This window comes from Mauremys mutica, unplaced genomic scaffold (genome assembly GCF_020497125.1).
Source record: "Mauremys mutica isolate MM-2020 ecotype Southern unplaced genomic scaffold, ASM2049712v1 001101F_np12_obj, whole genome shotgun sequence".
Classification (NCBI taxonomy): Eukaryota; Metazoa; Chordata; order Testudines; family Geoemydidae; genus Mauremys; species Mauremys mutica.
In genome coordinates this window covers 62,459-82,500 of record NW_025423118.1, presented here as the reverse complement: position 1 = coordinate 82,500, position 20,042 = coordinate 62,459, and the positions used below count along the sequence as shown (strand labels likewise).

The 20,042-nt window shown below is 51.5% G+C and overlaps 3 non-coding genes across 3 annotated transcripts; 2 read left to right on the top strand and 1 right to left on the bottom strand.

The window, feature by feature from the left end:
- Positions 1-5,620: 5,620 nt before the first annotated feature.
- On the bottom strand, positions 5,621-5,702 carry TRNAS-UGA. The gene has a single exon. It is a non-coding gene; the product is annotated as a tRNA-Ser (tRNA).
- Positions 5,703-7,162: 1,460 nt separating this feature from the next.
- On the top strand, positions 7,163-7,234 carry TRNAQ-UUG. The gene has a single exon. It is a non-coding gene; the product is annotated as a tRNA-Gln (tRNA).
- A 10,872-nt stretch (positions 7,235-18,106) lies between these two features.
- On the top strand, positions 18,107-18,178 carry TRNAM-CAU. Its single transcript has one exon. It is a non-coding gene; the product is annotated as a tRNA-Met (tRNA).
- Positions 18,179-20,042: the final 1,864 nt, after the last annotated feature.

Here is a 20,042-nt window from a genome sequence, read left to right as displayed (position 1 = left end):
GATGAGGCTAGCGAGTCTCGTCATTCCCAGCCCACCATTCCTAGTTCTGCTATAGATGAAGCTATTACAAGTGTCGGGTGGTAGATGGAGCCACCCTTTTATGACGGTTCTGATGTTATCATCCAATGAAGATAGCAAGGTCTTTTTGGTATCTGTGTGGTCAGCCAGGTAGATGATTCGTGGAATTGTATAGATGTTCAGCATTGTTAACTTTTGTGAAGGCTTTAGTGGCGCTTTAGTAAGTCTTTTAAGCCAGATAGCGAGCCTTTCTGCAAGTAAGGGTTTGGAGAACCCAATCCATGGGTCAACTTTAAGTCCAAGATATTTTTCCGAGTCGCCTGGTAGGATCATATTCAAACTGTCTTTATCTATTTTCCAGGGATCACATTTGTTGATTGTATATGAGTCGTGAGTAGGACTTAAGAAAAACCCGTAGCACTTTTTAGCTTGTACTTTCAGGCCGGATAGCTTGCAGAAGGCTTCCAATATTTGAATATTTTTATTCATACCTTCCCAGGTGTCACTCAGCATGACCAGATCATCAGCAAAGGCAAGTGATGTTATCTTATTTGTCCCATAGGAGAATCCCATATTAGCCTTCTCTAATGCAGTGATTAGAGGATCAATTGCCAGGTTAAATAGCAGTGGAGACATGGGGTCTCCTTGTTTGACACCAACTTTAATTTCAATAGGTGGAGTGCGCTCTGTACCAATTTCTATTCTGGTGTGGATCTTTTTATTAGAGTGTTCAATTATGCTCACAATATGTTGATCCAATCCCCTTTCCTGTAGTACCCACATAATGTGGTCGTGAGATACCGAGTCAAATGCCTTAGCAATGTCCACGAATACAACCCCCAGCGATTTTTTGCTCTTTTTCGCTTGCTTCAATATTGTTTGAAGGATCTTGAGGTTCTCTGAGCAGCCTGGTGTTGCAATGAACCCTCTTTGTCGAGCATTTATTGGGCATGCTTTGGCAAGTCGATTGGTGGTTATTCTTGAGAAAAGCCTTAGTACGATGGATCTGATAGTTAAAGGCCTCCAGTTCCCCAGATCTTTCAAGGCCTCGGTGTCTGCAGTTTTGGGGATTAGTAAGGAGTGGCATTCTTTTATGGTGTCAGGTATTATGCCAGTGATTAGTCATGTATTGAACAGTTTCTCAAGAGCATTGCATTCCGGGTCCACTAGGAGTAGGTCCCTTAGGCGGATCTTGTCAGGGCCTGGTGCAGAGTTCTTATTCATTTCCTTTGTTTTTCATTATTTCCTTAGCCGAGAGAAGGATTTCAAAGGCGGTGTTATCGGCCGCTGCGTGGGATTTGAATTGTCCCAGTCCTTCAAAGGGAGTCAGGGTCTCCCATTTACTCTTTTATGTTTCGAGTACTTCTGTAAGAGGGATTTGGCATTGCAGACGTTCAGTGCCGTCAAGAATGATGGAGGCAAGTTTGCATCTGTCTGTCTCAAAGAGATGCTGGTATCTTTTGTAGAAACCTTTTTTGACCGCTCTCCTTTCCATCCATTTCTTTTTCTTTCCATTCTTTTTGCTCACGGTTTTATTGTTCCCTCTTTTTCTTGGCTTAGGTGTTTCCATCAGGAAGGTGGAGAGGATATCAAGAGAGGTGGACTCGACAAGCGATCCTATATTGGAGTCTCCAGCCATCCATGCATTTATGATTTCAGAATCAAATTTTATCTGGCCCTGGTTGACAATATTTTGCTTTATTTTGCACATGTATGCGACTTTCAGTCCAGTAGTGGTAATAAGGCTACCAGTTTTTACTTCCAAATGGCATGTGCTTGATGCAGGTAATGGGTCCGTTGTTGTCACTGCAGCTTTTTTAATGAGGCCCAGCAATCTACGCTTTTCACTTATTTGTTTAGCCGTTTTTGTTTGGATGTGATCCGAGATCAGGATATTTATGTTCCTTTTGCCCCAGAACATGTTGTCGAAGAAAAACTAAGTTCTCGCTTTTTGTTTGGGTGCAGCAAAACCAAATACTTTATTTATTTCTCTAGTGAACACAAGAGGGAGAGAGTGTCAGGAACTGGGTTGCCCCTTGTCCTGGACGGATCTCTCTCAATTAGTAAACAATCATAACAATTTTTTATACCTTTTTTTACAGACAGTGGCTAGCAAACGTGGAGACAGTAGAAGTAAACATTTGCATTTGTTTATACATAAGCCTATTCGCTATCTTATTTGTCTGCAATACTAGAACAGAAAACAAGACTGCAATTCACAAGGTTGTAACGACTCTTCACACAATTCTCTCTGTACCACATATCTCACAGCATGCAGGCTCACATCTTAACTTCTGCTATATTAGCTAACATACATTAAGATCCCTTCAAACCTTTATTAATTAATTCTTGGCCTCCACATGTTATTGAAGGCAGCGAGGAGCTGTTCTTCTTCAACAGTCCAGCAGCTGTTGTATTTGCCACGTTGGGAGGTTGTTTTGGGCTGACTGGCTTCGATACGTTCTTGGTTCCGTATCGCTGGATGGGCTATTCTCTTATGTTGGGAGAGCCCACTTTTGGTGATAAATTGTTTGTTACATGTTCTGCAAGCCCAGTCACCCGATCGTTCATTTATTTTCCCTTTGCATTTTGTAATATGGCACAAGATGCTGTGTGCTTTGGAATCAGTTTTGTTGCACATGGAACATTGAAATTCGACCACTTTTCCACCGTGATTTCGCTTGAGGTGGACACTTAGAGCAATTGGCTTGCCAACGTGATCGCCACAAAAGGGGCACGCTGGGTTGTTATTAGGTAGTTGGATTAGGGTCTTTTCTTGTGTTCCATTTATAATTGTTTCCACTGTCTCCTCAATAGTGGTAATTGTGTGGCTCTCACTTGTTTCTGTACTTGGTCCTTCAGTGTCCAAATCCTCTTCACCAGATGTGATTAAGGAGAGGTCTGGATTTGGCAGGCAGGTGGGTTTTACAGTCTCTTTAAAAGCACTGCTTATGATTTCTGTTGTGCGGATTGGGCCGATCCACTGCTTCTTTCGAGTGACTGTTAGCCATTTATTTTGGTTTTGTGAGATACGGGGTTTGGAGTGTACCTCCTTTGTCTGTGGGGCATGCTGGACATTGTCTGCCTCACTTTCAGTGTTCACAGGGCTCTCAGTTTGCGTGGCCACTGTGGAAACATTGGCTCGATATCGGGCCAGGGGCTCATTGGGTCGGAAGATGCACCTGCCCCAAGGTACAATCTTCTTGCTTCGGTCTGTCGAGTTGGCCCCTCGACTTGGGCTATTTCCGGCACTATCTAGTGCCACCATCATCTTGTGGTTTTCCACCGTTTAATACTATTGCCTGGCCGGTGTACCAGGACAATAGGGTCGGGATATCGATAGCAGCTGAGCCTCAGTTCGTCAACTCATCACCCAATGAGTCGTCCAGCGGGACCACGGGGAGGTTGAGGTCTCAGTACTGCTGCCCAGTAACTAGACTCTTGACACAGCCGAAGAGAGTCATAGTTACTCCCGCCGTTTACCCGCGCTTCATTGAATTTCTTCACTTTGACATTCAGAGCACTGGGCAGAAATCACATCGCGTCAACACCCACCGCGGGCCTTCGCGATGCTTTGTTTTAATTAAACAGTCGGATTCCCCTGGTCCGCACCAGTTCTAAGTCAGCTGCTAGGCGCCGGCCGAGGCGGAACGCCGGCCCCGCCCCGTCCCTGCGGATGGGGGAGAGGCGAGCGACGCCCGCCGCAGCTGGGGCGATCCACAGGAAGGGCCCGGCTCGCGTCCAGAGTCGCCGCCGCCCCCCGGGAGAGGGGCGGCGCCTCGCCCAGCCACGGCTCGCGCCCAGCCCTGCTTCGCGCCCCAGCCGGACCGACCCAGCGTGAGGGGCACCGTCAGAGCTGGAGGGAACCCATGGGTCTGCGGGTCGGGAGTGAGGGGCACCGTCAGAGCTGGAGGGAACCCAGGGGGCTCCGGGTAGGGAGTGAGGGGCACCAGCAGAGCTGTGAGTCTGGAGGTCAGGACTGGGATAGCAGCGGTTGTGGGTTGGGAGTGAGGGGCACCTGCAGCGCAGTGATTGGGGAGCTCAGCGGGGAGTCCAGGGGGCTGCGGGTCGGGAGTGAAGGGCACCATCAGAGCTGGAGGGAGCACAGGGGGCTGTGGGTCGGGAGTGAGGGGCACTGGTAGAGCTGGGGGAAAGCCAGGGGGCTGCAGGTCGGGAGTGAGGGGCACCATCAGAGCTGGGGGAAAGCCAGGGGGCTGCAGGTCGGGAGTGAGGGGCACCATCAGAGCCGTGAGTCTGGAGGTCAGGACTGGGATAGCAGGGGCTGCGGGTCAGGAGTGAGGGGCACCAGCAGCGCAGTGACTGGGAAGTTCAGCGGGGAGCCCGGGGGCTGCTGGTCGGGAGTGAGGGCATGATGCAGTAGTATCTGTTTGTGTGGGGGATGGGAGAGCAGGGGGTGACTTTAGGTGATGGTCTCTATCTGAGCCTGTAACCTGAGTTAGGCAGGGGGAGTAAACAGCTCTGCTCGGGAAGCTGCACAAAGTGAAGAGAGCCTGCTGGAGAGGGTTTGGGTCAGTTTCGGTTTTGGGGCTGGGTGGTGGAATTCAGGGAATCCCAAGCTGGGATCTATGCTCCCTGAATCTCCATAAGGACCAGATTGAGGGGTCCTGGCTGTGTCCACAAGCTCTGCTGTAGCCTGTGTTCCTGTTGTCCAATAAACCTTCTGTTTTACTGACTGGCTGAGAGTCACTGTGAGTCCCAAGAAGAGGGGTGCAGGGCCGGACTCCCCCACACTCCGTGACAGCTGGTGGCAGCGGCGGGACCTACTGCGCCCCGTGGACAGCACTTCCTGCAGTAAGTGACTGGGGAGCAGTAAAACGAAGGGACGATTGCAGGGGCGATTAACCCCTGGGATGTGTGTGACCAGTGAGAAGGACTCTGCAGTAACAGGGTCCCCTGGGGAATTGCAGCGAGCAGTCCCAGGGGCGGAGGAGTCTGCGGCTTGACCCTGGCAGAGAGATGGTGACCTCAAGAAGGGCTGGCACACTAGGGGTCTCCCTGGAAACCGTGGGGAGCGGTGAGCACCCAGGCCTGCGAGTGGCCAGCAGGGGATCATCCTGGTGCCATTTCTTCCTGGCCTGCACCTTCCTGCCCCATTCCTCTCCCTCCCCCACCTCTTTCTGCCTCTGCTCCGCCCCCTCCCCGCCAAGGGCCTCCTGCACCCCACTGAACAGCTGATCACTGGCAAGTGGGAGGTGCTGAAGGGGAAGAGGAGGAGCTTGTCAGCAAGGCCTGTAGTCGGGGGGGGAGCTGGCTGCCAGTGGGCGCTGAGCACCTATTTTTCCTCTGTTGGTTCTGCAGCCCCGTAGCTCCCATGGAGTCACTGACTTGGCTCCTTTCACACCCTAGAGAGAGGAGCAGAACCAGGGCTATAGCTGATCTATGGGGCACCAGGTGAGTGGCAGAGGCTTCAGGCGCTGAGAGTTTGCCTGATCCCTCAGGGACACAGTGTGAGGGGGTGTCCTAGGGATCTCGATGAAAGGAGCAGAACAGGATTTACTTGGGGTGGGGAGAGAATTGAGAGTGTCTCAGGGGGTTGTACAGAGGTATTGCCCGGGTGAGGGACTGGCTAAAACACAGGCCTTGCTGTGAGCAGGATTCGAACCTGCGCAGGGGCACCCTATTGGATTTCAACTCCAACGCCTTAACCACTCGGCCATCACAGCTGTGAGCACAAAACTGCCCCAATGCCAGCGAAACTGGTAAAGAATCACAATGCCCAGGCGTGAAGTCATCTGAACTACAGAATTCCCACCACAAACCTGGCTCCCAAAGCACAGGGGGGATTGGGGGTTCGTTCCCTTTGCTTAGCCATGTGCAGTCGCACAGAGAGCACGTTTAAAAGTCTCCCGTCCCACAGAGTGGGAAGGGGAAATGATTCTCAACTTGAAGCCTGACGTAGGGTGACCAGACGTCCTGATTTTATCGGGACTGTCCCAATATTTGCTTGTTTGTCCCACGTCCCGACTGATGTTTGGTCGGGACACTGGACAAACAAACAATTTTGCCCTCTGCTCCGGCACACAGGCAGAGCCCGGAGGGACACTCGCCCCCTCCCTGACTCCACCCCCTACTTCCCCCATTGGATCCCTCCCCAAATCCTTGCCCTGGCCCTGCCTCTTCCCCAAGCAGGCGGCATCCTCCTCCCTCCCAGGTTTGCACACGGGCCATGGCCATGGCCGGGAGGGCAGCATGGAAGCTGCTCCAGCCCTGGAGCCTGCGGGGCAGCGCAGTGGGGCTGGAGGCAGTTCGGAGCGAGCAGGACCCATGTGGGCTTGGGGCGGAGACACACGTGGGGCAGACACGCTCCTGCCAGGAGATCCTGGGCCCGGCTGCCTGGTTTGCCCCTTGCCCGGGAGCTGCAGGAGGGACCTGGAGTGCGGCTCGGCTGCAGAGCTCGGAGCCCAGGCTGGGCCCAGGAGCGAGGGGATGGGGGAGCTGGGGGTGTATCGGGGGTCGGAGCAGAGAGTTGGGTGGAGACGGGGCTGTGCCACTGCTGCCTGGTGGTGCGGGGGAGCCTCCGGCTTTTTTTGTTTTGTCTCCGCCCCCCGTGTCCCGATATTTCATCTTTGACATCTGGTCACCCCAGCCTGATGTGAATGAGGATGTCTGGACCAAGGGGCCAGGGACTGGCCTTTGCTAGAGAAACCACTGTCAAATTTTAGCCAATTAGGACAAGTCAGCAAATAAGAACAACCTCAGGTCTCAGTAACTGCTGCAGGTAGCAAAGTCCTACAGGGAGCAGTTTCTGGCACTACACCTGCACAGCTCTGCTCCCCGGCTCTTCTCGGGCTCCTGCTCTCTCCTTAGCTCCGCCCCACTCTGGCCCAGGCAGCTCCAGCTCCCACGGAGGATGGGACCCCCTGGCCTGGTGACTCCCTCATTACACTGCCTGGCCTGTCAGTGCGGCTAACTTGGAGCTTTGGCCTCTCCCCATTGCCCCTGGGGACTGTCAGTCTCAGGGGCCTGATTTCCCATTGGCCCTTCCCCCTTCTACTGGTGCTGGGAACTAGCCAACCAACCCCCCCCCACACACACACACTAAGTTTTAGTAAAGGGCCAAAAGCCCCCTTACACAAGCCAGCCCTGTGAGGGTCACCGATGTGCAGAGAAGGCAGCATGAGCTGGTCCCATGGTGTAATGGGCAGCACTCAGGACTTTGAATCCTGCAATCTGAGTTCAAATCTCAGTGGGACCTTGTGTTGGCTTGTGGTAAAGCCCTGGAGCTCCCAGTGCTCAACTTCCCTGTCTCCAGCTGTGCAAGAGCAAATCTTTCCCCTCCTGCTGGGTGACTCACACCTCCTAGAGCCAGGTCTTTGGCTGCAATGGCCACAATGGGTTGAGGCTCTAGAACTTGCTACCCTGATGGTTGGGATTCTTACTGCTTCACCTGATGCCCACAAGTTTGGCCCTTGTGCTTCCTGCCACACTTTTCCTCTGGCCCACATGGCGCTTGAAGAAAGGAGGGTCCGGGCTGGGATTGATAGTCGGGGCTGGGCAGGAGGGAGGAAGAGCCCCAGGCTGGAGCCCCACACACCTTCCCTCCTCCTCTGGGCACCTAGAGCAGAGGCGGCTCAGCTCTGTCTGCTGGACACCTCGGCAGAGCAGGTGAGTTCCTGTAAATACAGTCTGGTCCCAAAGCCTCCCCCAACCCTGGCTCATCACTAGCTGTCAGGGGAGAGCTCATTCACACCTTGCTTCCAAATCATCATTTGAAATTCTGAGGTTGGCCAACATTGCCGAAGCCAATGCACCGACATTGTCAGCAAACACAACAGCTGGGTGAGGAAACCCGGCTTTGTCCAGACTTTTCAATCCTATTTTACTTTCTCAGGTACACGTATTTTTCATACGTTGGACCTGCTTTTAAAGTGTGTGTTAATGTTTCAATTTCCATTCAAATTTGCAACCAATGACAACATTGGCAGTGCTGCATGTAACTACCTGACCACTGGGGGGTGTTGGGGAAATTCGGGGAAGGGGGTGCACAGCTCCCTGGCTGGGGGGCGTATAGGGAATGCCCGGTCTCACTGAACTGAGTCTCCTACTGCAGCACCTCAGTAGGTCACATCAGAGAGGAGCTGCAGTGTCTAGGCAGTGGGATGCCTGTGCCTTTAAGAGCCCAGCCCTGGGAAGCCCATGCTGAGAGGTGCTGCCTGTGGGAGGGGAAACAGAAAAGCCCCTCTGCTCCCCCCACCCTGTTTTTGCAAACACTGGAGTCTCAGCCCCCCGGGGTAACTGTTACCCCTCTGCCCCTGCCTGTGCCGGGGTTTAACCCTCTGGCAGCGCCTCCCCCTGGGCTGAACTCCGGCTCCTTCCCCCCTCCCTGACTTTGCCCTTCAGCCCCTCTCCTAACTCTGCCTCCAGCTGCTTGACCCCCCGACCAGTCAATTTCCACCCCCTGCTCAGACCCTGGCCACCCCCCTCCTCTGATTTGCCCCCCTTTGCCCCTCTTTAATCCCTGTAAAAAGTAGGGGGGGCTGGGTCCCATTCTCGGGGGGGGGGGCTGGGCACCTGTCCCCTGCCTGCCCAATGCTCAAAGCGCCCCACGATCTTGCGGATGTTTGCCGAGTGCTGCAGGGTCACCTGCAGGGGGAGAGAGACGCGGTTAGGAGGTGATGCAGCCAAGGGTGCCTCACCCAACACTGAGATGCAGCCACCTCTGGGGTGGGTTGCACAAGTCAGCAAATGAATTTGGAACAGGAAATGCACTGAAAGGACCGAGGCAGCTGCAGGAGGTGGAGAAAACCAGAAAAAGCAGGAGCCCTGGATCCCAGCCCTGCCCCTCCCCCACTCTACCCCCTAACCCCCATTCCCCTCCCACATTTGAGGGGAGAACCCAGGAGTCCTGGTCCCCAGCCTTGCCCACCCCCATATTTCAATATGGCTCCATCCAACAGCTGCCCCCCCCAATTGCAGGGCAGCGCCATGGGGCACACCGGGGCCTGCCTGTTTGCACAGGATGGGCGACACCAGGGCCCCGGGGTGGGGAGAGCTGATGCTAAGGGAGAAGCAGGCAGCAGACACCCCCACGACAGAGTAAGAAGTGCTAGGGGGTGCTGTGCTGCAAGGAGTGAGGGGGGTTGGCAGGGAATGGGAGGATCTCCCCTCACAGCGGGTGCATCTGTCTCCCCCGCAATTCCTCCCCAGCCCTACCCCGGCCCAGGCTAATCCCGGCCCATCTACCAGGGTTACATTTGGCCTGGATTCCCCAGCTGCTGGGGGAGGGGTGTGGGGCTGGGGGGGCATGAGCCTCTACTCCCCCTTCCCCCGACACAGGTGCATGGGAACTGACCAAAGGAGCCTGCAGCACTGCTGCCTACAGGAAACTGAGGCACCAGCCAGTGACAGACACATCATGGCTCTCCTCATCCTCATCCTCTTTTCCATATACAACCCGGGGGGGGGGAACTCAGGGCAGTTGCATAGTTAACCTGTGGAACTCCTTGCCAGAGGATGTTGTGAAGGCCAAGACTATAACAGGGTACAAAAAAAGAACTAGATAAATGAACAGAGGACAGGTCCACCAGTGGCTATTAGCCAGGGTGGGCAGGGATGGTGCCTGTAGCCTCTGTTTGCCAGAAGCTGGGGATGGGCGGCAGGGGATGGATCACTTGCTGATTCCCTGCTCTGTTCATTCCCTCTGGGGCACCTGGCACTGGCCGCTGGCAGAAGACAGGAGGATACGGGGCTAGATGGACTTTGCATCTGACCCAGTCTGGCCGTTCTTATGTCTCCCTTGGCGCAGCAGTGACACCTCGTGGTGATTCAGAGTAATGCACAGAAGGTGTTTCCCTTGATTCAGCAGTGACACCCAGGGACAGGTCACGGTAAGGCACAGAGTGTGTTTCCCACCAATCTGGGTAATGCAAAGAGCATGTTTCCCATGGAGCAGCAGTGACACCCAGTGACCAGCAGGGGTGGCATCAGACTCTTCTCGTTTGGTGGGGGACTGAGCTGGGATAGACAAAAAAAATTGGGGGGCTGTGTCCCTCATAACCTGGCTCCACCCTTTATGGGAGCAATACAACCTTTATTAAAATAAAATAGTAAACAGGGTTTACTTTAATAATCTAAATCTGTCCAAATTTTAATACTATGAGCTCAGATCAAGTGTGAGTAGTCTCTTGGTCTTTCCAAGGACATGATCAAGTGTCTTGATGTTTTTGGTCTTTTGGCCTCAAGATGAAAACCTTGTCTGAGTCTTTGGAACCTTGAGATAAAAATATTATTTAAATCCAAAGTTCTTAAAGATCCCATCAACAACAAAAACCTAAATGAAAAATTGAAACAAAAAACAATGCTTAATTTAAAATCCAAAAATTAAGAAAAACGTTGTTTTTAAACATAAAAACTAACAAATGCCATAAATTAATAATTTCAACATTTTATCAAAAAGGTGTGCTACAGCAGGATGAGAAAATAACATAAAATAAATAAGCCTGACCACTAAAACCTCCCATAAAGGAATCACATCCTTGAATACTGGCCAAATCTGTATAAAATATGCAGAACTATGTCAAAACTGGTGTTGCAGGTCAGCCATTCGAATCCAGCAAATGTCAATTAAAAGCTCCATTTCAATTAAAAAAACCAAAACAACCCAATAAACCAAAACAGTCACATCCTGAAACAAACCTACACAGAAGCAAAATTAAACCTGTGCCAACACTGGAACAAACTATGTAAATTTCTAATTCTAACTTCTTGTTTCTCCCAGGAGGAAAGTGTTTTGCATCTCAGTAACCAGGCTGTCACTGCAGCTTTCCTTTCACTAAATAAGATTTTTAACCAAATATAAATTGCCCTCAGATTTCTCTATGAGAAACTGAAATTGTATCTTTGTACTAATATCCCAAGTGTGCAAGTCCATCCCCTCAGAGCAGCCCCACCCTGAGCCCAGGGGAGACTCCCAACTGGTTTGTGCATTTGTAACCCTGGGGCCTGAAGCTGACGAAAGAAAGGGAAGTGAGCCATCTTGGAGCTTTCTGATACCACCTGCTGGGAGCAGAGGGAATTGCCTGAGCGACGTCCTGGCTAATTTTCACCTTGTTCTCTGCCAGCAGGCTCAAGAGTGACTTGACCATGGCAGCACCCTATGTACATTTTGGAGCCATTGGGGTGAAATGTGAGTACTTTTGGGGTTGGGACCCACATGAGAAGGGATGTGGACAAACTGGAGAGAGTCCAACAGAGGGCAATAAAAATGATTAGGGGGCTGGGGCACATGACTTACGAGGACCTACAGGCCATATCCTGTATGTTAAGCTAAGGCAAAGTGAGCATCTCTATAGTGTGACCTTTTACTCAGAAAGGAAAATTGACCTTTATCTTGTTACTCAAATAGAGAAGTACCCACGCCTGTCTAAGACCTTTACCTAGACCAATCGACAGTGGAGAATGGCATAAGGGGTTTTTCAGTGTTGTACCCACAGAATTAACAGGTACACCACAAGGGAACTTATGTGCATATGTACATGTCATCAACACGCACAAACATACTAGCCTATGAAGTAAGCATACCCTAATGTTTTGTTGGTAAGGAATGAAATTTGGGCATAGGAGGAAGGATTTCCGGCGCTTGTGCCCTATAAAAGAGGTAACCCACCTCGCTCGAGCACGTCGCTCTATCATTCTGACTTACTTCCTCCACTCTCTCTCTATCTACTATCAGTAGGCTATACTTGTTCTTAAACTTTAAGTTTCAAGGGAACTAGGCTAAGCTTGGTTTCCCTAAGTTTTTATTCTTTGTTTATTAGGTTTTGATTTTAAGTTTAACATAGTCAAGTGAACCCTAAGTAAGACTAGCTTTTTCAAAGCACTGCATCTTTCACTCAAGAATTGAGAAACCTGAACTGCAAAGCTGGTCTTGTGTCTCTTACCACCAGGTTATCAAGGAAGGGTGTGAGTACATTAACCAAAACTTTGTTGCATATAATGCCATATGTATCTTTTGAATAGCAGTAAAGCAACTGTAACTTTATAACTCAATTAAATTAAATAAAATCTAAACTAATAAATTAAATTTTCATCATATTTTCCAAATTAATATTATTAGTACACCCTAAATCAGACTGCATGGGACAGAGAGTTGGAGTGCAGGGGGATGAGAGCACTGGCTAGGGGGTGCAGGCTTTGCGGTGGGGTTGGAATGAGAGGTTCAGGGTGCAGTAGAGGGCTCAACGTTAGGGCAGAGAATTGGGCTGTGAGGGCTCTGGAACAAGGCCAGGAAAAAGAGAATTGAGGCATGCAGGGCCATCCTTAGGATTTATGGTGCCCTAGGCGAGATTATTAAACTGGTGCCCCTGTGCCTGATCTGCTCTTAGCAACACAAATATAAGCATACAGTATTGGAAAACTTGCCACATTCATGTTATTAAAACCAGTTTAACTTAATTAAGCACACTGTAATGCTGATGCACTAGCACTAAAGAAGTAGCACTATAGAAAAAATTCTGATTTGACAGAATGATGCAAATAATATAATTTTTTTAATTTGTCAAAATGTTATTGGAAATTTATATGAAGAGGTATTGAAACAAAGATTTGTTTTTAATTAAAAGCAATCTTTCTGGCTTTTTTGGCTGCAAAATCAGTTTAATAAGCTGGGTTTCCAAACAGTGGGAAAATATAACCCTAGTTTTACTGCTAGGTAAAGCACAAAGTGACCAAAATGAAGTCAGCACAGAATCATCTCATCTAGATTAAGGTAGCACAGAAATGTTACAGAAGTCCTATTGTGCCTTATTTTGTTTGGAAAGACATTAGCAATAGCAGCACATTCACATGATAAAATACATGATAAATCACTGCCTCTAAAGTTCCATCAAAAACTGACATTTTCACAGCTCTAGCATGATCTGCTGTACAGATTCTTCACAAGGAAGTGTCCCTGGCCTTTTTAACTTATATTAACTATGTATTTACTTTATGAAAGTTGTAGAAAACATTGTGAAAACGAAAAACTTTGGCTGCCCAACTTCTGGGCTGGCAAAAGCTATACTGACTCACAGGAAAAAAAAAAGCAGGAGAATCTTAGTACAACATATGGTCAGTCTATACCAGGGGTCAGCAACCTTTCAGAAGTGGTGTGCCAAGTTCACTGTAATTTAAGGTTTCTCGTGCCAGTAATACACTTTAACGTTTGTAGACGGTCTCTCTCTATGTCTATGGCTGGTGGCGGGCTGAGCAGGGCCGGTGGGAGGGTTGAGTGGCTCAGTCTGCTGCCAGTCTCGGGTGCCGGCAGCACTCAGCCTGCTGCTACTCCGGGGTTCCGGCTGCTGGCCCCTTGCCAGTCAGGAGCCCAGACGCCAGCCCCACTCTGCCTCCTGTGGAACCCCAGACCGGCAGCGGGCTGAGCGGGACTGGTGCCTGGAACCCTAGACAAGGATCCCAGGCCCTGCTCAGCCCGCTGCTGGTCTGGGGTTCTGACCACCAACTCCTGCCAACCAGGATCCTGGCCGCCAACCCCCCTCAGCCCGCTAACAGCCTGGGATTCTGCTCACCCAGGCTGGCAGGAGGCAGAGTGGGGCTGGCGGCTGGGCTCCTGACTGGCAAGGGGCCGGCAGCCGGAACCCCGGAGTAGCAGCAGGCTGAGTGCTGCCGGCACCCCAGACTGGCAGCAGACTGAGCCACTCAACCCCCCCACCGGCCCTGCTCAGCCCGCCACCAGCCCACTCAGCCCGCTGCCGGCTGAGTGAATGGAACCCCAGGCTGACAGCAGGTTGAGTGGTTCAGACGGCCTGCTCAGCCCGCTGCCAGCCTGGGGTTCCTTGGGGGTCCCCAGGCCAGCAGCAGGTGCTGAGTGGGGCCGGCGGCCAGTATCCCAGCTGGCAATAGGGCAGCAGCCGGAACCCCAGAGCAGTGATGGGCTGAGCCGCTCAGCCTGCTACTGCGTACCACCAAAAATCAGCTCATCTGCCACCTTTGGGATGTGTGCCGTAGGTTGCCGACCCCTGCTCTATACACTAGTAAGGAGATGAGCGTATTACAGTTGTTGGAGGGCTCTTATCAGGAGTAACAGGCTATAGGAAAGTCAGTCGACATTTTTTGTTTCTCTGATGAAAACTGGCCCACTCCCTGCCTCAAACCAAACCTGTCACTAATAATTGTCAACAACTTAATTTTCTGTTTTTGGCTAAGATATTGATTTAAAAAAAATATTGAAATTGGATTCAGGATTGTTAGCAAGAATTTTTGGCAAACAAAGTTGTTAAATGACAATCTCAATGGCAACACAGTACTGCTTTCATGCTTGGCTCACCCCCCAGCCTGCTGGTCCAACAGCTGCAGTAGACCCCAAAATCCACCTCTTGGGGTGCAGAGTGGCAACAGCAGCAGCAAACCCTCAGGTCCAATCACACGCCAATGGGCACCACCACCAGCCTTACGGACCATGGTGAAGTTAGCACAGCATCTGATCTCAAGGACAGGTCACCCATGGAGCCACAGCAGCTCATCCTGCCCTGTGCAGCTCCCCTGGGATGAGATGGATCGCTGTCAGCTGCCAGCCCAGGGGAGAGGCGCTCCCCAGCTAGGGTGACCAGATCCAGATGTCCTGATTTTATAGGGCCAGTCCCAATATTTGGGGCTTTGTCTTATATAGGCACCAATTACCCCCACCCAGAGTGACCAGACAGCAAGTGTGAAAAATCAGGACAGGGGGTGGGGGTGGGGGGTAAAAGGAGCCTATATAAGAAAAAGACCCCAAAATTGGGCCTGGCCCTATAAAATAGGGATATCTGCTCACCCTACCTCAACCCCCTGTCCTGATTTTTCACACATCTGGCTAACCCCAGCCCAGCCCTGTGTGACATTCCAATCCTGGCTCACTGCCCAGGAAGTGAGTTACTTTCACTGTCATTCCTCAGAAGGCAGCCAGTCAGCCTCCTCCCCCCACCTACCCCCCAGCACCTCACCCAACCCAGCCCTGACGGAGGGGAGGGAGGAGAGAGAGAGGGATGCTCCTGGGGAGGAGGGAGAAAGGAGGGGGTGCTCCATGGGGCAGGGCAGGAGAAGAATGGATGTTATGGGGGACAACAAAGGATACTGGTTCCAGAGCCGCAGAGCCTGCCTCACCTCACTTCAGCCAGGGGGAAAGAGTCACACTCACAGGTGAGCTCCCTCCCCAACCCCTCCCCCCGCCCCCTTCCCAAAGACCCCAGCAGCCAATCCCCTCCCTCAGACTGTGCTGCATTTGGCTCTCTCTAGGACCCAGCAGCCCTGCTCTTACATGCTCCACTGCTTCCCATCTGTCCGGGCTTCCACCAGAGCCGTGCCCCCAGACCTAGTGGTGCCCTAGGCAGCTGCCTATGGCTAAAGAGGGCCCTGGAGACATGAGAGACAGATCAGGCTAGAGTAGAAAGTGGTTGGGGGGGGGGTGAAGAGTTTGAAATGCAAGGAGAAGAAAAATCTTCCTCCTGCTCCCTCTCATCAGAGCATCTAAAAACCGGATGAGAAATATCTTTTCCCCACTGCAACATCAACTCTGGTGTGCTGGGGCTGAGAAAGAATCTTCTCTCCCCAGCAGCTCCAACACACCTGGGCTGGATCAGGGACACCTCCCCACACAGATCTGGTGTGCCTGGCCTGGGACAGGGGAGGGGCTCTTCTCCTCTCCATTGGGGACATGGTGGGATGAGAGATGTGACAGGGCTTTACGGGAAATCATTATTTGCCTGATTCATGTGCCAGTCCTAGTCCTTGCTGACCCAAACGAACGGTTTATCCTGCATGCTGATGCCAGTTTGGAGGGTCTGGGAACACTCTCCTACCAGGAAGTGGAAGGTAAATGTAAATCTGTGGCCTTTGCCAGCTGAGGACTGTCTGATAGCGAAACTCGCTATCCCATCCACCAGCTGCAGTTCTTGGCCTTGAAATGGGCCATGACTGAGAAATTTCCAAACTACTTGTCCGGTGCTCAGTTTCAGCTATGGACAGAGAACAATCCACTGACTTCTGTGTTAACAAGGGCTAAGCTGGATGCTACAGGGCAGAGAGGGGTGACTACTTTTGCTAGCCATAACTTCAGCATTCAATACCAATGAGTTGGTATAACAGGGAGTGTGATTTATCAGGACCACCAATTCTTGGCTCCGGGGAGGGTGTAAGCAGGGTCAGAATGAACTCTATCCTGCCATCTGTTGATGATGTGATGCAAAGGCATTTAGTTGCTGATGTGCATGGTCACACCCACCCCGCATTGCATGATGGGGGTAATTGTCCAAATGGTGATTTTGGTGGCTGTGGGATCTCCAAACTCTTTCTTATTAGGGCAAGAGTAATTAAGTGTAGTAATCCTGGTGACATGAATCAAGAACAGTAGAACGGTACTTAGCAGTTCTTAATTTCAGAACTCACCCAAACCAACATAAAAATCTTTAGAAAAGGCACATGGGTTCCAAACAATAGCAAGATAAAAAAGAGTGAAAATCAATATGTGTGTTTTGTACCATGAGATTCTTTAACAATCTCTAAACACACATTTTATGATTTTCTTCTCTCTTTAGTTTAAAAATAGAATTAATTATTATTCCATTTTAAATAATATGTTATAGCAAACACTGAAAATCTTAAATGCAGAAGTAGAACTTTTAGTTATACTTAAACAGGTTGTCATTGATGGTAGTTAAAAGTTAAAGTTGATACAAATATACTGTTGAATGAGAACCTGGTAGAAAAGTTTTGCTGGAAGAGTTAGCAGAGCGAGATTGTTAGTCACAGGACAGTGGGTGGGTTTATGCAAATTCTGGACTCTGGGGCCAGGGGGGGCACGTGCACCATCTCTGCAACTGACGTTTGCTACCTCACTCCATAACAACACACCTTTTACCTCTCAGGACCAAAAATATACACCCTGAAAGAGATCTAACAGCATAAGCTTAGGGTAAGCAACTACAGCACTAACAACAATTTTAAGAGACTCAAAACTGCCTCTGTCTTTCCACACCAGGGACAGCAGAAAGGACATCAGCACCACCTGCAAGACACCAACAAACATCCATTTCTACCCCCCACCACAAGCGGACGTTAGGAACCCATACCCCTTAATGGTGAGTACTTTTCAGGAGAGGGTGACGCTCTCAGGCCTCAAATGCCAGGTACAGTTACTCTGTCCTTGATCCAAAATCAACAGGAAAATACACTGGATTACTCCTGCCCCAATAACAAAGAGACTGGGGATATCGCAGCAGCTGAAATGACCGTTTGGACAAGCACTCCCATCATGCAATCCGGGGTGGGTGTAACTATGCAAATGACATCAGCCCCAAAAGGCCTTGACAACACATCACCAACAGATGGCAGGGCAGACTTCATACTGACCCTGCTTCAACTACGTTGTGGCAAAGATTCCAAAACACCCAACGTTAAACCTCACCAAACGCGGGTCAATCCATCCTCAGCGTCGTAACCGCTCGTTATACTCCACACCCGAACGTAGCCCTCATATGGACAACATACCCTCCTAACTCAGTATCTGTACGTTAACCTTTTACCCCCCAGTCAGGGCTATTGCAGATTATGTATTCCTTATGCCACCCGATCTTAAACCGAACTTTGCACCCCTTGGGTAAGTTGGACGTTGTTCCCTGAGCACCAGAAGCTTCTATGCCGAAACTCTGTACTGTACGCTTTTTTTTTCTTTGAACGTCATCTTAATAAAATGTTGACTTTTGTTCGAGATCCCGGCTCCTGTTCCTTTGCAAGGTGTGTGCGTTTGCTCCGGGTTTTAGTCTGCTAATACAGCGGGGCGGGGGGGCGATTGAGCCAGACGCGCTTGCCTGCTGCAGACACGGATCCAAGGCTGAACCTCGTCCCCCACAAGCTTGAAAGCTTAACTGAAAACTGTTTAAGAAGTGCTCCCGTCTCCGGCACTCAGCTACCCAGCTCCCAATGGGGTCCAAACCCCAAATAGATCCCTTTTACCCTGTAGAAGCTGTAAAATCCTGTGACCAGGGCAGCTGCCTAGCAGCCTGCGCATCTGCCTGCCAGCACGAGAGCGCGTAAGACACTAATCCGGATAGTGGCAGCTAGGTGGCAGCTAGGTGGCAGGGGGAGGGTGTGAAGAACTAGCAGAGTGGCGCAGCGGGAGCGTGCTGGGCCCATAACCCAGAGGTCGATGGATCGAAACCATCCTCTGCTAGGCGTGCGCTTGTTTCTTTTCCCTCTGGGCCTTCAAGCGAGCCAGTGACCAGCAGAGCACCAAGAGCCTAGGCCATGAGGCAAGAGGTGGCTGAGGCGAAGCGGCCTGCCAGGGAGCTCCCGGGCACCTCTGGCTGCCTGGGCTGAAGGCAAGAGGCAGGCCTGGGCGTGGCGAGGGCCTCCTGTCCTGGAATGAGGCTGCAGTGCTTCCTGGTCCCCTTTTCCCACCACCCCGGCAGGTGGCTGCTGCGGGAGAACACGAGGGAGGCTCTGGGGGCGCTAGGCAGTGCTGTGTGTGTGGCTGTCAGGGGAAAGAGCCGAGGCTCCCGACTCGACCTGCCATTGACTCGCATGGCTCTGAGCGGCCGTCAGCCGGGGCGGGGCGGGCCAGGCTGCGGACATGACTCAGGCTTGGGCCGCATGGCCGTGCTTTCCTGATGAGGCATGAGGCAGGCCAAGAGCTTTGCACAGCGTACAGGGAAGTGGGAGGGAGGCATCTTTGAGCCGGCGTGTCTCCTCCGCTTCTCCCTTGCCGCTTGGGCGGAGGCGGGAAGGGAGCGAAATGTTCCCGGCTGAAAGTTTTTGTGCTCGGCCTTGAGGATTAAGCCTGAGCCTCCGGCACGGCTGCTGGCAGATTGGTTTCTGAATGGCATCCAGCCCGCTCTTTGGACCACCAGCTGAGGGTTTTTTGCCCCACTTTCCCCCCCCGGGTGTCCCTGCCTAAAAGTGGCGGCCACCAGAGCCCAAGCAGTAGCCCCACCCCTTCCACTTGAGGCCACGCCCCTGCACCACCCCCTCCCCAAGGCCCCGCTCCTACACTGCCTCTTCCCCCAAGATCCTTCCTCCCGCTCACTGCTCTCCGTCCCCTCCCCCCCTCACTCACCCTTACAGTCATTACAAAGTGGCAAGGCTGAGCCCTCCCATTTTTTAAAGTCCTGGGGTGTTGTTCCCCCCTGTTCCGGCACCCCTGGGGCCCTGCACTTCACACAGCTCTCCCTGATTTCAGCTGTTAGTGAGGGAGCCTCACTGCTAGCGCAGACTGGGCAGTTCCTTGCATGAGAGACACTGTCCCAAAGCAGGACTAATGCTTAGAGCTGGTTATCAGTGACTTCAGATCTGTTGGTCTGCAGCAAGACTCTCCATTGAGTCTTAATCAGCTCTGTTATTACACAGGGAAGAACAAAAGGGTCAAATGGTGCCTGGAACCCTTAAGAAGAATCCACCCCACCGAGTACAACACTTGTCGCTACCTGCTCTCAGCCCCACTGAGAATGTTTTGGGGTCACCCCTCACCTGTATCAACCTAGTGGCGCAATTGGTTAGCGCACAGTATTTATAGGGCAGTACTGAGAGGCGTTATGCTGAGGTTGTAAGTTCAAACCTCACCTAGAGCACTGGTTTTCATTAACCAAGTGGCATCACCCCCTCATTTTCCCCTGCGTAATGTAGACTTCCAGCCCTGGGGACACTGAGGAGGGGAGGAGTCAAAAATGCCCCCTTCATTTATTACCTCCTCTCCAGAGCGCAGATGAGAATCTACCATCCTTTCTCCCCCACCTTCCCCTGTGCCAGGATCCCTCAAGCAGAGCCTGGAGTCCTGCCCATCCTTGACCCCTGAGCCTGGAGGGAGAGGAGCAAGGAGCCATTGTCAGAGGGCTTTCCCTTCCCCTGCCCACTTCCCTGGCTCTTGTCATGCAGGCAACAAGCAGCAAAAGACCAGAAGTCGGAAGCGCAGACAAAGGGATGTTTACAAGTTTCCAAGCAGGCAGATTCCAAAGCCCTTCACACCAGTCGGGCTTATCTCTATAGACTGACAGAGTCTGTTCCCCAGTGTCCCCTTTCCCAGCTCTGACACCACAGAGCGT